Source organism: Phalangium opilio, unplaced genomic scaffold, assembly GCF_054372755.1.
Source record: "Phalangium opilio isolate 3A_F unplaced genomic scaffold, DU_Popi_V2 ptg000037l_1, whole genome shotgun sequence".
Taxonomy (NCBI): domain Eukaryota; kingdom Metazoa; phylum Arthropoda; class Arachnida; order Opiliones; family Phalangiidae; genus Phalangium; species Phalangium opilio.
The window spans coordinates 6,883,651-6,898,900 of NW_028324160.1; the positions used below are offsets into that span (position 1 = coordinate 6,883,651).

Consider the following 15,250-nt stretch of genomic DNA (forward strand, 5'->3'; position numbering starts at 1 on the left):
GCGTTATATTCACATTGCTTACACTACCGAGGTATTTCGTTTCAATAAACAAACACGTCGAAGGATTTACAGTTTTAAAAATGATTTTTAAGAGAGCATGCAAGAACTCTAACGGCATGTCAAGTTTCAAGGGCCATCAAATTAGAAACGCGGTCTTGCATAGACAATTATGGGATAAAAAATTACTTGAACGACCCTATCTAGAAAATTTCTTTATTCAACTCATAATTCGAAATGAAAGTACGCTAATGGAAAGTATAATTATAAGTCTCTTATAATTCAGTTCCAGGTTTGGGTGAAATGGATTGTAGGCAGACATAGGTACTTAGAGGTCATTTCCATTATGTTTACAATATAGTGAAGAATGACTGCACAATTTATGTTAAATACTTACGTTGATAATTATTCAATTGAAATTTACAATGAAAGAATGCCAGGTTCATAAGATATTTCGCTGAAAACATTTGGACAAATTCAATGTGCTTAATGTTATCCAGGTTCATAAATTATTAAACGACGTTGACCGAGGATCCTATAAGAATAGTTAAAAAGAAACACTGGTGCAAGTTTTATCGTCGTTCGAAAAGCCGTGGTATTGTCTTCTTCCGCTTCGACAAGTAAATTGCGTTAACAATAATTTCGCAAAACACCACCAGCAATGACAAAGAAAGTCCCCATGCAATGATCCCAAAAACTTGGGAGAGAAATTCAACGGAGAGCGGTTCAATCTTCTGAAGAGCAGACTTTCCTAAATGCAGTAGTTTTCTAGTTCTCCAAACATAACGTCTATTCATCGGTTCTAATTGTCTCGTCTCGTCACACCGTAAAACTCTGAAATAGTATGAAAATTGTTTTTACACCCTTGATAGTTTTATAAATTAAAATATTGGATGTTTTCCTAGATGAAGTTTGAGGTACCTTATAACTTGTTTTTAAATAAAATTAAAACTAAAACCAAACAATAGGACCCAGTTCACTGCAACATAGGAATTATATAAAAACGTCTTGGTTTGGACCAAGGCCGAAAAAACAAACGATATGTGTGAGGTTTATCAATTGACTGAAGTTCAGATATTGAAATTTTTTTCTAGTTATTTTTATCCACTCAATCCTTAATCAATATTTAATTCAATCAACTGATTTTACTGTTAATCGATCTAGTCCCTCTAAATTAATTGAAAATATTACATATCTACGCTTTTTCAAGAACAATTAATTTCATGATAAAATGTTTTCGGAAAATGTAATTGTTCTTGAAAAAGCGTAGATATGTAATTTTTTCAATTAATTTAGAGGGACTAGATCGATTAACAGTAAAATCAGTTGATTGAATTAAATATTTATTAAGGATTGAGTGGATAAAAAATAACTAGAAAAAAATTTCAATATCTGAAACTTCAGTCAATTGATAAACCTCACACATATCGTTTGTTTTTTCGGCCTTGGTCCAAACCAAGACGTTTTTATATAATATCTGTCACTTCAGTCTTAATGTAATTAAATTTTGAATAATTATGTTTGCTTTACCGTCATACATTTGCACTCTAAAATATAATGGTGCATTCAAACACAATATATGCTGTTTTTTCCAGTGCCAAAAAAGACATCATTTAGGGTGTACTTTAACCCCATTTCTATGATCAATTCACGCCATTTACTAGTATTATTTGCAGGTATTAAGGAAATATTAGGCATTTAAGCACCATTTACAGTGGCTTTTAACATCTTTTTTAGGCAATCTGTTGAACTTCTAATATTACTTAGTTTAATAGTTTTAAAAGTAGGGAAAAAGTACGCTACCTATGTCACATTATTAAACCAAGTGAAGTGAAATAATTGTTAAATATTTATTATAACCACTACACCACAGACACGTGGTAAGTCTAAGTTTTCCAAGAGATCTAACTAATTATTACGTCCATTCACGATGGTTAAAACATGTATCTATCTGGGCTCGAACCTGGGACTTTCCGCGTGTGAAGCGGACGTGATAACCACTACACCATAGATTATCCAAGAGATCTAGCTAATTCTTTTGCCCAATCACGATGGTCAAAACATGTATCTACCAGGGCTTGAACGGTTGAACCTGGGACCTACCGCGTGTGAAGCGGACGTGATAACCACTGCACCATAGATACGTGGTAGCACTGAGTTTTCCAAGAGATCTAGCTAATTCTTATGCCCAATCACGATGGTCAATACATGTATCTGCTAGGGCTCGAACCTGGGACCTTCCGCGTGTGAAGCGGACGTGATAACCACAACACTACAGATACGTAGTAACACTGAGTTTTCCAAGAGATATAGCTAATTATAAGATAATAATCGATTTAATCTATTAAAATATGTTGATTTTTATTCAAAAATTTATAACGATCGCATTTAGGTGTTCTGCTGGTTATTTAAGCAAGAAATTCCTAAGCTTATCCAGGACTACACTGCAACATTTAAGTATGTTTAATCGTGCCACCTCCCTTGAGGATTTTTTCGAGTAAACTGTAACCTATTGACTTTAGTACTCATGTTTGTTTTTAACTCACAAGTAGTTCAGTCGTTCACGAATGATCAAAGCGAGCTGTTTGTTTATTAGGACATGACCGGTTGATTGTAAAATAATGTCTTTTCCAAGGTATACTTTTCTGTTAAATTTTTCTATTTCATCTCTGTTTTTCCAGAGAAACTTAAAAATATAGTAGTCGCCTGTGATTATTGCTCCAACTCCAGTGACAAAAAGTTTTGCTCCATGTTCAATCCTTTCAACGTAAATTCCGTTCTTATCCATTCGTTTTGAAAGAAGGGAAAACTTCCTTGTTCTTTTTTCCTTGACAGCATAAACGAGAAACCAAAAAGCATGTTAAATTTGCTACATAAAGTGTGAAGTGTTTTATTTTAGCTATTAATGGAACAGCCGTTCTGTATTAGTGTTATAAGTAAAAGAATGAAATATTCTAAAGTTACAGAAAGTTTTGATCAGAACTAGATTGGCTTGTAAACACAAAAATTTCGATATACCTCAGAATAATTCTTAGTTTAAAAGCATAATTGCTTACTTTTGTTCAACTTAGGGCTCTGTTATCTCTTTCTATTTAAAGTGATAATATCAGCAAAACAATAGAATCAATCACACTGTCAAACTAAGGTAATTAAGTTGCGAACATAATCCTTGGTTCTATTTTATAAGAATCGAAATCAATTTATTTAATTGTCAATTTAACTTTTAGCTCACTCTGAACCGTTACGGTATTTTAAGCGCGCTTCATAGAAGACACAAGACAACGGTAATTTTCGTCGTATTCGTCTTAGCACGAGCCTAACGTGTCTTAAATCCAAACCGATAAGACAAGAATTAATGGAATACAATGAAGAATTGCATTCCTATGCAAAAGTAGGGGTGAATTGTTCGTTCTAGCATTGCAACGGGTTAGTGTGAAATCTATATCGTGGTTTTTTCCCCAACCCTCATTTCCGACCCCCATTGTTCCCTTTTCACAATATCCCCTCCCCATCCACGACGTCATAGTCAGAACGCGGTACGGTTTCGTTGAACCGAACAATAGATGGCGCGGTTGAAAGGTCCAATAGGACTGATACATATTGTTCTGTTTAGAAATCCATCCATCTAGAAAGTTGAATGTTTTGTCGAGGGTGGATGGAAATATTTGCACCGTCAATAACATAACGTCAGTGAAGTTGGTCTTTCTTCAAAGCATCGGAGAAGAGACGGAATCAATTCGTTTACTATGAAGGGAGGATAATTTTGATAAGTCAGAACAAGAATGAGTTTGGTAGAAGGTCATCCTTAAGTGGTGCCTGCGAATACAAACACCTAATGCGTTTGGTTCAGATTGTTGTTGTTGTTGTAGAGGAATCAACGCGCCTAAATGAGTAGAATGCTTTGGCAATGATGGACGAAGATACTTCCGGCATATAAAGTTTATTAAAGAACTAAGATTCTTAGTTGAAAAGGGTGTATTAATAAAACGTTTTCCGTATAATCGTAGACTGAAGTTTCAACGTGAACAAAGGTTTCATAATAATAAAAAATCGTCGAATTTTCGGAAAATAAATAAATATTTAACTGTAAAATATTATCGAATTATTCTACAATATACAGTTGGTCGAGAACAGACCAACACCTTCCTTTGTGGATTGTGGAAAACCCCTAATACTGCCAACGGATTATACAGGGTGTAAATAAATGTTTGGACTTTAATATGCAAGAGACAAGGTACAAAATTAAAATTGGAGAATATGCCTGAATGCAACAAAATGATTTAGAGGACAGTCCTACGATTAGTCTTTGTACTTAGGCTTCAAATTTCAACCTTTAATCTGTTTGGTAAACACCTCAATGTAAATATTCGACCTGAATACCATTATGTTGAAGGCTCTCTACGAGAAGACTGTTCTTGTCTTGCAGTACATTTACAAGCACTTAACCCTGGACGCAGTAAATTTCTTCGGTGATTTTGTTATTGCGAAGAAGGGTCCGATAATTCAGTTTCCAGGAATGCCCAGCCAAACATTAACCTTCCATCGAATTTGTAGTGTCCAGTAAAGTACGTTATGCGGGTTTACCGTGCCATGATCCCTATGAAATTTAGCCTCGTCAGAAAACAGTACCATTCTAAAAAATAAGGAATCGGCTTCGATAAGTTGACGGAAAGGTCTTGCCGCTTTAGGTTATCCTCGTAAACATCATATTCAATTTGTACTGGTTGGAATAGGCTGACATTTTGCTAGGATACCTGACTAACTACTGCAATTCGATCTCAACTGCTACTTAACGACGAGAAGGTTTAACGACCTTTCTTCTCGGTGCCACAGACAACTTGGAACTTCTGCTTCAAAGCTCTTCCCAAATAACCGTTATGTTATCCTTCATTAGTCCAAAGTTTAAGGCTAGGGGTGTTTTAATATTGGTCAGTTATTATTGCCGTGGTTTGTTACAGTATTTTTCCCTTTTTAACAGGCGTATTGTTACATTTGCATGACTCCAGTATTTGTAGTTTCAATAGGAGCGGCAATACCGCAACGTTGAGCCAAAAAATCAGGATTGTAAATGTTTGAACCTACCGGCTCACGACATTAGAGGTCGAAGCCTCCAGCGGTGTCACGTGTCGAACGTTTTAGCGACCTTCACCACAATAAACACGATGACCTGCTAAAGCTGGCAATCTTTGAAGATACAGGGTCTGTAGTGTAGAAACTAAGTAGTAGAATTACAGTAGTAAATGCAGATGCACACATAGGCCGTTGAACCGTTGCCCCTCTCCGTTAGCGCCTTCGCGCAAGCGCTAAACCATCTTGGTTTGTTATGTTTGCCGCTCGTGAGACTTAACGAGAATAGGATATTTTTTATTTTCGCCAAAGATAGCGGAACGTCTGAGAGAAGCCGTCCAATCACGATCGTTTATACAATGACGTGGTTTGTTTAGAAAGTACGGTGGATGCAACGGATTTGGAAGGAGACAAAAATTAATTGAGCACGTCAAGAATTTTGAACATTTATTTAATTTGAAATATTAAGAGTACCAAAATAAATTGCTAAAAATCAACCAATTTGCTCCCTCACTCTCTTGTTTGTATTATTACAATTTTATGTGTTCCTTATATTATTTTTGTTAGCAAGTAGAGCAAACAAGAATATTCTTTGTCTCAAGAGCAATAACTGATAGGTAAAGGAATCCATTTTTCCAAAGCACTCGTCTGCTATTGGTTTTCAGTAATTTTGTGCCTAAAAACGCCACTTATATCAATGCAAATCGGTCGCGTTCGAGCTAACGACGCGTCAAACCAAACCGAATGTGTGAATAGTTTTCCGCTGACGCTTTCCGTTGGCCGTTGCCGCTAACGTTCCGTTTACTGCTCCAAAACCCATGTATGCATCCGCCTTTAGTCTCGTTTCGTAGCACAATGCCAAGCTGTTTTAGATAAACATTTCTTCATACTCTCAACTAGGAGTAAGGACTTTCTCGACTACCAGATATGTAGCTTTGAATATTGGATTTAGTCCCTGTTTTTTTTTTAAATATCGTAGTCTGCTTTGATTTCAGTGTGTATACTGTTGCTGTCTTCTTGCAAACTATGGCGGCTACAAAGTGAACATCAAAGCTACATGGATTAATGGAGACTGTTTTGGTAACAATTAGTCAACTGAAGCCGTGGATTTCGATAAATTTCCAAAAGAAAAACTAATTATAGACGAGTAGGCGCGAAGAATTCGATTTGTTGCGTCAAATGTTATGTCCACGTCAAGGACTAAACGAAGATCTAATAGTCATACACCTCTTAAAGGCCCACTAACTTGGATACCGGCAAAACTTTACGAAATTTGTGACCTAAAAAAAGATAGTCATAAACAGCCTAATGATCTGTAACCAATTTAGATTGATAATTGTGAATGTCAACGAGATGCGAATACTACTCGCGAACGGCAAATTTGTATCCCAGATATTGCCACTTAAGTAACGGTAGCAATTGAGAAAGCTAATGATTGTAACCCTATAACATTAAATAAAATAATCCACACAGATAATGGCGTTAATTTACCCGTTTTTTCAAATATTTCTTTTTATAATTATATAAATTTATGAAATAATTTTACTTCAGCGAAAATTTCGAAAAACATTACAAATGTCTGACAGAATAGAAAAATCTCATGACCCGAGTAAATATACAAAAAGGTGAATTAATAAAGTTAAAAGAAAATGAAACGCTAGTGATAATAATTCAAGTTTTAGAGGAGTGTTTAGCTTCAAAAGAAGAAATTTTAGAGAGAAACATTTCTGAAGCAATATTTTCCTTTGAAAACGGAAGTGAAGACTATGCAAAGCTTATATTTTACACAGGTTTTCAGTCTAAGGAAGACTTCAATGATTTTTTTTGCACTTAAAGAATGATTTTTTTCAAATTTGCATTTCTATAACAGTGCTAAAAGCTATAAACGTCAAAACCAAGAAATGAATGTACCATCGGTAGAATTCAAAGTCTAGATTTAAAAGATCATATGTTTTTAGTCTTATGTCGCGTTAGAGCTGGGACCCTATTCTCTAACTACATTTAGATCGTTCCTAATCCAAATGATTTGGATTTGGGGTCGATTCATCCCCAAATGACACTTAGTCAGGTCCACATTGTGGGCCGAATTTAGAAGTAGAAGATACTCTCGCTTCCATTGTCTCCAAAATTTATTTAATAGTGTTTCTTTGTACTTCAATCGTTTCACGGCTTGTTTGCTTGATATTGAGCTAGTTGGAATGAGATTAGAATTTTGAGGTAAAGATGTAAGCCGACGTCCCACCAAGAAATGCGCGGGCGTTAAACAAGTCGGTTCATCCGCTTCACTGTATTGATATGTCAATGGCGGTGAGTTCACCACAGCTTGTACTTCGGTTACTACCGTTTGCATTTCTTCGAAATCCAACATCGCCTTTCCGAGGGTTTTCTTGAGCGCGATTTTTACCGTTTGGACTTGTCTTTCATAAAAACCGCCCCACCAAGGTGATCTTTCAGCTATGAACTTCCAGGCAATGCCCTGGGTCCCAAAATACTTATAAACTTCTGGCTTTTTAATGTTTTTCCAAATTGAAATTAGGTTCTCGACTGCCTTTTTAAAGCTTAGGGCATTGTCCGAATAAACTACTCTTACAAGTCCTCGTCTTGCTATGAACCTTCGTAAAGCTTGAAGGAACGTTTCAGTTGACATCTCGGTTATTAATTCCAAGTGGATCGCTCTAGTCACACCACAGGTGAAAAGGCAAATGTAAGCCTTGTACGTGCAAGTTGTTACTTTTATTTTTTCTTTCGACTTGCTACTTCCTCTTGCTTGTACTTCTTTTATGTGCTTCTTCAGGTACAGAGGCCCGGCAAAATCTACTCCAGTGACTTCGAAACTGGCTGCTTTGCTAATTCTGTCCATCGGTAGAGTGGCAGTTTCTTCTGCTAAAGCCTTAACCTTCCACGATTTGCATTTTAAACATTGGGATATTCGGTTCTTGACTTGATGCCTTCCTTGTGGGATCCAATATATTTCTCTTACTTGAGCAAGTGTATTTGCTAATCCTTGATGATAAACTTTAAAATGAGCCTCGTCGATTATTAAGTCTGTTAGTTAATTTTTCTTCGGAAGGATGATGGGATGCTTTTCACTATACGAAAGTCCCGAAAGCTGAAGACGTCCTCCTACTCTTAAAATTCCCGAGTTATCCAAAAACGGATTCAATTGCTTAATGACCGAGTCCTGGCTTAATTGCCCTTGTTGCTTCAGATGTTCAATCTCGTGAGAAAAGGCGTTCCTTTGTGCTCTTCTAATGAAATATTCTTTGGAAGATTGTCTCTCTTCAGCGGTCAATGGTGTTTGAAATTTTTCTGATTCAAGTCCTCCCCCCTTTTCGGACGAATCTTCTCATTTCCGCGTGAACTCCAACGGGAAACTGTAACGTGCTGTAGTTCGCCAAATCCAATATTTTCTTTTCCGAATCTTCATTAACCTTCACCACAAACTGAGAGCAATCTAAGAAATCCTTTCTCATTTGGGCCTTGTACTCGATCTCTTCTTCTGGTTCCAGTTCCTTCGCCTGTTGATCAGGCCATTCTTCTCTTTTCTTCGATAGCCAGAAAGGACCTCTCCACCATGATAAGTTGTTTACTAACTCTACAACCTTTTGGCCTCGAGTAAGAAAATCCGATGGGTTTTCTTTTCCCTTACAATAGTTCCATGAATCAGGTTCGGTCATATTCTGAATCTCCTCCACTCTGTTCGCTACCGTCGCTTTCCATTTTCTTGAGATGCCATGAATCCACTTAATTACAGTTTGCGAATCTGACCAAAACTGCATTTTTTCGTTTGTGGGTTTGAATATCTTGTTGATTCGGTTGGTTAATTTGGCTCCTACTAACGCTGCATTTAGCTCTAGAAGGGGTACGGATAGTTTTTTGATAGGAGCCACTCTGGTTTTTGCGGCGATCAACAATGTCGTAATTTCGCCCCCATGCGATTCAACTCTCGAGTAAACTGATGCTCCGTAAGCTGCCTCACTCGCATCGCAAAAGCAATGCAACTCTCTGGTTTTTATTTCTGCTTCCCACAAGTCGGCCAGGCAGTGTCTTGGAGTGGATATCAGGTTTAAATCTGGTAATTCCGAGAGCCAACTTTTCCACGCTTTTGAAACATGCTCTGGGAGGGGATCGTCCCAATCTTTTCTTACTAGCCATAACTCCTGGAACATAATCTTCACTCTAATTGTAAATGGCGATAATAGACCGAGGGGGTCGAAAATATTCGCTGCGGATTTCAACAAGCTTCTTTTTGTTTCGTCTAATTCCGGAATACTTTTGATCAAGGCGTCTACTTGATACCCAAAAGTATCATTTTTATCGTTCCAAACCACGCCTAATACCATTTGACTTTTTAGAGCATTTTTTGCGATAGGCTTCTCTGAATTGGGCGCAGGTTCCCAATTTTCTCTCTGGATTCTCTTTCTGACCTCGCCCGAACTTGTTCTCCATTTTCTAAGCGTCATTTTCGCAGATGACATGATGATTCTTGCTTCTTGGGCTCTTTGATAGGCTGAGTCATCGTTGTCCTCTCCACTTATAAAATCATCGACAAACATATCATGATTAAGCCTTAGACATGTTTCTGGAAACTCTCGTTCGTGCTTCCTTGCGTGCCATTTTACCGTGGCTCCCAGGTGGTAAGGGCTAGACGTAAGCCCGAACACGACCCTCGTCATTCTGTAAATAGTCGGTTCTTCTCTTGCTGGTAACGCGAAAACCTCTGGTTGCCATATAAATCGTAAAGCGTCTCTGTCGTCTGATGCGATACTTATTTGCAAAAAGGCTTGCTCAATGTCAGCTGTCAGAGCCACTTTGTGCATTCGAAACTTTATCAGAATATCGAACAGGTCCGGTATTAAATTTGGACCAGGTAACAACACTTCGTACAATGAAAGGGCTTTTCCTTCGTGCGATGACGCATTGAATACAACTCTTAGTTTGGTTGTTTCTCTCTCTGTGTTCACAACCGGTTGATGAGGCATGTAGTAAACTGCGCTCTCTGTCTCTATCTTGTCATTCGGTACTCTCTCTATGATACTCCATGCCTCGTACTCTTCAATTACTGACTTGTATTTTTCGAAAAGGTTAAAATCCTTACGAAACCTCTTGCAAAGTCCTTGTAATCTCTTTTCGGCCATTTTTCGGTTGTTTCCTAATTTAATTTTATCTTCAGTCCAAGGCAATTTTACTTGAAAACGACCGTCCTCCAGTTTTACCGTACTCTCGAATTTGGAAACCGCTTCTTTCTCACGATCATCCATTGTTTTTTCACCTATCGCTGCTAGTCCGCTTGATTCAAGCTCCCAAAACAATCTTAAACTATCGCCAATGTCGTCATTAGGCGAAGTTTCCATAATTAGGTCGACTGAGCCGGTTTGCTCCTCTAGTTCTGTAGTCATAAGCAAGGAAGAAGCTGACGTCGGTCCTTGAAGTATCCATCCAATAAGACTCTCCATTGCTACTAAAGAATCGCTTAATCTTTTGGAATTCATATTGAACACCTTCCAATAATAATCCGCTCCAATTAAAAGTCCAAGCTCGCCTTGATTCGTGAATCTTCCTTCTATATCTTCCGCTAAGTTCAACACGTTTTCTTTAAAGTGTTTCACTATCTCTTTGCTCGGAACTTGAATTTTTGCGGCGCTTATCTCTGGTGATTCTGTAGCCTCAACCTCTATTGAGCTCTCTCCATGAATGCTTTCTACACATCACGTGACTGTGCGCACTTCAGACGTTGTGTTTTAGTTCAATCTAAAAACCTTATCCGTATGTCGACCCATAAAGAGCGAAGACATCTTCTTGACGAGCGAAACTTTTGTACTCTGTGCGGTGAGTTTAAATACCGGATTAAGGACTTGTGCCCGTGTTACAAATGGACAGATGATTCACCAGAGATTTAAATCAGGTACGGCAGTGACTTTCGAGATGAAATAGAATTGTGGAAGCATCATAGTTAATACAAATCAACTTTTTGCTTCATAAAAAAGGGTATGTTTCACTTTGCATCATAACAATGTTTGTATTTTAGTCGCTATTCATGTGTACTTTAGTATTATTCGTATGAAGTTCAGTATTAATTTCTAATAAGCCACTTGTGCATGGTAAAATTGGTGTTTTTTTAGGTAGTATTATATAAATGCCAGTATTTTAATCAATATTCATGGGTATTTTAGTAGTAGTCAGCTATAACCTTTGCATGTATTTTATATAAATCACGTGTAATTTAGTATTATTCGTATGAAATTCAGTATTAGTTTCTAATAAGCCACTTGTGCAGGGTAAAATTGGTGTTTTTTTAAGGTAGTATTATATAAATGCCAGTATTTTATTCAATATTCATGTGTATTTTAGTAGTAGTCAGCTATAACTTTTGCATGTAGTTTATATAAATCACGTTTGGTGTTTTTTAAGGTAGTATTATATAAATGCCAGTATTTTATTCAATATTCATGTGTATTTTAGTAGTAATCAGCTATAACTTTTGCATGTAGTTTATATAAATCCCTTGTAGTCTAGTATTATTCGTATGAAATTCAGTATTAGTTTCTAATAAACCACTTGTGCAGGGTAAAATTGGTGTTTTTTTAGGTTGTTTTATATAAATGCTCGTATTTTAATCAATATTCATGGGTATTTTAGTAGTAGTCAGCATAACCTTTGCATGTATTTTATATAAATCCCTTGTAGTTTAGTATTATTCGTATGAAAATCAGTATTAGTTTCTAATAAGTCACATGTGCATGGTAAAATTGGTGTTTTTTTAGGTTGTTTTATATAAATGCTCTTATTTTAATTAATATTCATGGGTATTTTAGTAGTAGTCAGCATAACCTTTGCATGTATTTTATGTAAATCCCTTGTAGTTTTGTATTATTCGTATGAAATTCAGTATTAATTTCTAATAAGCCACTTGTGCATGGTAAAATTGGTGTTTTTTAGGTAGTATTATATAAATGATCGTATTTTAATCAATAATCATGGGTATTTTAGTAGTATTCGAATGAAAAAACTGTAGTAATATTTCTATGAAAAATTAGATTTTCGTGCTCATTAAATGATGTTCTAAACCTAATACAAACTCTAATTCTTCCGCCTATACAACTAAAATAACCTAGCATAAGCCTACCAGGATCTAACATAGAATAACTTTGCATAAGACTATATTTTTCAGCATTTACCAAGAATAAACCTAGGAAAAGCCTATGCTTCAAGAATTACTATAGCATAAGCCTAAGATTTAGACACGTGACGTCATTAAAATGCGTCTGGTCGTGTTTACCTATAAATAAAAAGCCGATGGGGATAAATTCCATTCGTTACGCTTTAGCCACGCCCTCTTTTAAGGTCCTAAACCACCTTGTATGTAGCCAATAAAGGACAATAAAAAAAAGACAAGCATCAGTCAATATACCCTCAGGCTAAATATCAACCCGTACTCTGAAGAAAACCGCGCAAATGCACTCGTTAGACTATGGGCATGAATGTTATGCCGTTTTCGGGGTGATACGAGCCAAGCCTAGTTTTGACAAAAAAAGGAACCATTGTTAGCATCTCGGAAGACGTTTTGAAGGAATTTATGGAGGAGTGGACGGAGATCTATTCAGCGTTGGAAACTGGCGACTTGGGTAATTATCGTTACTTAAACTTGAAAATAAAAGTAACCGTTATGGAGGGGAATATAGTATTCAACGAGGATAGCGTCTTCACTCTAACAAAGGCCGAGACAGGGAAACTGAACGAGAAATTTAGTTTTAAGAAATTTCACTACAACCTTTTGAATGATCAAGTTATAAAATGCATGTACGAAGCTATTGTAAAACGCCTAGGATCTACCATAGAATAAACTAGCATATAAGTATATTTTTGTAGCATTTACCAAAGAATCTAATACAGCATAAGCCTGCCAGGATCTACCATATAATAAGTCTATCTTTTTCATGATCTAATATAGCATAAGCCTATCTTTCACGATTACCATAGAATAAGACTATCATAAACCTATATTTCAAGATCTATAATTGCATAAACCACCCAGGATCTAACATAGAATAAGCCTAGCATAAGCCTATCTTTCAAGATATTCCATAGAATAACCTAGCATAAGCCTACCAGGATCTACCATAGAATAAGCCTACCATAAGCCTATCTTTTTCAGGATCAACAATAGCATAAGCCTATCCCTACAGGTATCAGCCACGTGACGTCATCAAAAATTAGCCGTGACGTCATCAAGAAAACCACCACCAGGTGGCTCAGTAATTCAAATTTCCCGCCAACACCATCACGTGACGTCATCAATTCCCCCCCCGCCAACACCATCACGTGACGTCATCAATTCCCCCCCATCCCCCCTAACCCCCGGGATGACGGTATAGAACCAAAAATTTTACCCCCTCCCCCGAGGCCTTTATAGTTCCTGAGGGTTATTACAAATCATTAGAAGCCCTCCTTAAACAAATAGCTTCCGGATTTCAATACCGTTCAAAGTTTAAATTTGATTCGGATCCCCTCTCTGATTACATTTCTTTAACTATTCAACCTAACGGTATCTTGGCTCTTTCTTCCCCTTTGAAAAGGATATTAGGATTTAAAACCCCAAAAGGCCAAAGTACGTCTTTCTCTTGCCCTTCAGATAAAACCAGCCAATCGTATAGAAGCTCTGTTCCCGCTAATTTAAATTATTATATTCCCGACCAATTGTTTATTTATTCCGATATAGTAGCTAATGAATTTATAGGCGATACGGTAGCCCCGCTACTTCGTATAGTAGGCGTAGACAGCGAAAAACCTCACGGTTCGACTATAACTAAATCATTTAACTCTCCCCATTACGTTAAAGTTGCTAAACGTTACTTTGATACTATAGACATTGATATAAGGAATAGTTTAGGCCAAGCCGCGTCATTCGAGTTTGGAACGTCGACCTGTAAACTATACTTTAGACCATGCCAAAACCCCAAACATGAAGGTCTCGTTGCGAGTATAGGAGGTATTATTTAGATCAGGTAGGGGGTGGAGGGGTGTCAAAAGTATTTGTCGGGACCCCCCACCAAAAAGGTCACGGGATTGGGAGCGCCCTGAAACGGTTATTTAGATGGGCACGCCCCTTATTAATTAGAGGTGCAAAGTATCTGGCACCTAGAGCCATTAGTACGGGACAAAAGATTCTTGGTGACGTAATGCAAGGTCAGAATGTGAAAAGTGCCGCGAAAAAGAGATTGCAGGAAACTTATGAGAACATGACTGCTGCTCAGCAAGGTTCAGGATTAAAGATAAAGAGACGCAAAGTTAAACGCCTATCAGTTTATCACCGTCATTCAAAGCAGACGCCTCGCGATATATTTAGCTCCTGAAAAATCATGTTTTCTCTCCAAGCTCTTAAGAGTGAATTGGACATTTTTGCCCCTGTGCCGATTCAAACTAGTGTCGAACATGCTCAAGGTGTATGGGCCAAACCCTTGGCGGCCATTGGTGATAGCTCTACCCTCGAATACCTCATCTCGGGCAATGGAGATAGCTACATCGATGTAGCCCACACCATGCATTACAACAAAGTCAAAATCACCAACGAAGATGGAAGTGATCTTCCTGATGCCGCCGTGGTAGCTTTCGTAAACAACGCTGGGCACGCATTGTGGAGAACTTGCGATGTTTTCTTGAACAATACCCGAGTTTCTTCAGCCGCTGAAAACTACGCCTTCACTTCTTTTATCGAAACTGTCTCAAATTACGGACCCGCGGCCAAAAAATCTCACCTCATGATGGCCGGATGGGAAAAGGACGAAGCCGGAAAGTTCGACGACTTTTCAAATAAAGGTTTCGTCGCCCGAATGGCTAAAGCTGCTAAATCGGCCGTGATTGAATTTTTAACACCCGTGTTTAGTGACGTGTTTAATATTCCCGAATATCTCTTAAACGGGGTGAACCTTAAAGTCGTGTTTACTCGCAACAAGGACGAGTTTGCTTTAATGTGCCAAGAAACAGCCACTCTCAAAAACTGTAAAGTCAAGATACTAGACGCAGCACTAGCGGTACGTAAAGTTAAACTCAGTCCTAAAATATTGTTAGCGCATGAAGCCGCGCTTAATAACGGTACTGCCAAATATAATTTTACGCGCACCGAACTTAAAACTAAAACTATCTCTACCGGAAGTAGCACCGAGAGTTTTAACAATATATATCTAGG

At 37.6% G+C, this 15,250-nt stretch overlaps 1 non-coding gene across 1 annotated transcript; it reads right to left on the bottom strand.

Annotated features, from left to right (window-relative positions):
* Positions 1 to 2,206: 2,206 nt before the first annotated feature.
* On the bottom strand, positions 2,207 to 2,279 carry TRNAV-CAC (transfer RNA valine (anticodon CAC)). Its single transcript has one exon. It is a non-coding gene; the product is annotated as a tRNA-Val (tRNA).
* Between the last annotated feature and the right edge of the window lie 12,971 nt (positions 2,280 to 15,250).